Source organism: Musa acuminata, unplaced genomic scaffold, assembly GCF_036884655.1.
Source record: "Musa acuminata AAA Group cultivar baxijiao unplaced genomic scaffold, Cavendish_Baxijiao_AAA HiC_scaffold_951, whole genome shotgun sequence".
Classification (NCBI taxonomy): Eukaryota; Viridiplantae; Streptophyta; class Magnoliopsida; order Zingiberales; family Musaceae; genus Musa; species Musa acuminata.
Window position 1 is genome coordinate 1 of NW_027021170.1, and position 2,500 is coordinate 2,500.

Here is a 2,500-nt window from a genome sequence, read left to right on the forward strand (position 1 = left end):
GAGACTTGCAACGTCGGTGGTCAACTGCACAATAGCAGGGAGCCCACCGCGGCATACAAATCTATCACCGCTCACATGCCGACACAGTCACCCCATCGGACAGCCCGTCGCCAACCACGAGTAACAAAGACTCAAGTGGCCGATCAAACAAGGCAATCGACGACAAGACACCGCCGTGCACGAAGAAGTACAAAGCAAGGCATTATTGGCCACACAAGGAAGAAGAAGATTTCAAGCGAAGCAAAAATGGCCCAGAAACAGGCCAAAACAGCCCAAAAACGGGCCAAAACAGGCCATTTTTGGCTGCGCGAGCAAGCGACGAGATGCGGACAGCGAGCGAAGCGAGAGGCAGCACCATCCCTGCTATACAAAAGCCCCATCCAGCCCTGTGCCACCTGGGGGGTTCCAGGGTGCTGAGATGGCTGACGTTTTGCTCCACTCTCGACGGTCACCGCGCAAAGCAAGAACAGGCCAAAAACTGGCCAAAACGGCCCAAAAACGGGCCAAAACTGGCCATTTTTGGCTGCGCGAGCGAGCGGCGAGCGGCGGACAGCGAGCGAAGCGAGAGGCAGCACCGTCCCTGCTATACGAAAGCCCCATCCAGCCCTGTGCCACCCGGGGGGTTCCAGGGTGCTGAGATGGCTGACGTTTTGCTCCGCTCTCGACGGTCACCGCGCAACGCAAGAACAGGCCAAAAACTGGCCAAAACGGCCCAAAAACGGGCCAAAACTGGCCATTTTTGGCTGCGCGAGCGAGCGGCGAGCGGCGGACAGCGAGCGAAGCGAGAGGCAGCACCGTCCCTGCTATACGAAAGCCCCATCCAGCCCTGTGCCACCCGGGGGGTTCCAGGGTGCTGAGATGGCTGACGTTTTGCTCCGCTCTCGACGGTCACCGCGCAACGCAAGAACAGGCCAAAAACTGGCCAAAACGGCCCAAAAACGGGCCAAAACTGGCCATTTTTGGCTGCGCGAGCGAGCGGCGAGCGGCGGACAGCGAGCGAAGCGAGAGGCAGCACCGTCCCTGCTATACGAAAGCCCCATCCAGCCCTGTGCCACCCGGGGGGTTCCAGGGTGCTGAGATGGCTGACATTTTGCTCCGCTCACGACGGTCGCCGCGGCACACAAGAACAGCCCAAAAACAGGCCAAAACAGCCCAAAAACGGGCCAAAACTGGCCATTTTTGGCTGCGCGAGCGAGCAGCGAGCGGCGGACAGCGAGCGAAGCGAGAGGCAGCACCGTCCCTGCTATACGAAAGCCCCATCCAGCCCTGTGCCACCCGGGGGGTTCCAGGGTGCTGAGATGGCTGACGTTTTGCTCCGCTCACGACGGTCGCCGCGGCACGCAAGAACAGGCCAAAAACTGGCCAAAACAGCCCAAAAACGGGCCAAAACTGGCCATTTTTTGCTGCGCGAGCGAGCGGAGAGCGGCGAACAGCGAGCGAAGCGCGAGGCAGCACCGTCCCTGCTATACGAAAGCCCCATCCAGCCCTGTGCCACCCGGGGGGTTCCAGGGTGCTGAGATGGCTGACATTTTGCTCCGCTCACGACGGTCACCGCGCCACACAAGAACAGCCCAAAAACAGGCCAAAACAGCCCAAAAACGGGCCAAAACTGGCCATTTTTGGCTGCGCGAGCGAGCGGCGAGCGGCGAACAGCGAGCGAAGCGAGAGGCAGCACCGTCCCTGCTATACGAAAGCCCCATCCAGCCCTGTGCCACCCGGGGGGTTCCAGGGTGCTGAGATGGCTGACGTTTTGCTCCGCTCACGACGGTCACCGCACCACGCAAGAACAGGCCAAAAACTGGCCAAAACAGCCCAAAAACGGGCCAAAACTGGCCATTTTTGGCTGCGCGAGCGAGCGGCGAGCGGCGAACAGCGAGCGAAGCGAGAGGCAGCACCGTCCCTGCTATACGAAAGCCCCATCCAGCCCTGTGCCACCCGGGGGGTTCCAGGGTGCTGAGATGGCTGACGTTTTGCTCCGCTCTCGACGGTCACCGCGCAATGCAAGAACAGGCCAAAAACTGGCCAAAACGGCCCAAAAACGGGCCAAAACTGGCCATTTTTGGCTGCGCGAGCGGCGAGCGGCGGACAGCGAGCGAAGCGAGAGGCAGCACCGTCCCTGCTATACGAAAGCCCCATCCAGCCCTGTGCCACCCGGGGGGTTCCAGGGTGCTGAGATGGCTGACGTTTTGCTCCGCTCTCGACGGTCACCGCGCAATGCAAGAACAGGCCAAAAACTGGCCAAAACGGCCCAAAAACGGGCCAAAACTGGCCATTTTTGGCTGCGCGAGCGAGCGGCGAGCGGCGGACAGCGAGCGAAGCGAGAGGCAGCACCGTCCCTGCTATACGAAAGCCCCATCCAGCCCTGTGCCACCCGGGGGGTTCCAGGGTGCTGAGATGGCTGACGTTTTGCTCCGCTCTCGACGGTCACCGCGCAATGCAAGAACAGGCCAAAAACTGGCCAAAACGGCCCAAAAACGGGCCAAAACTGGCCATTTTTGGC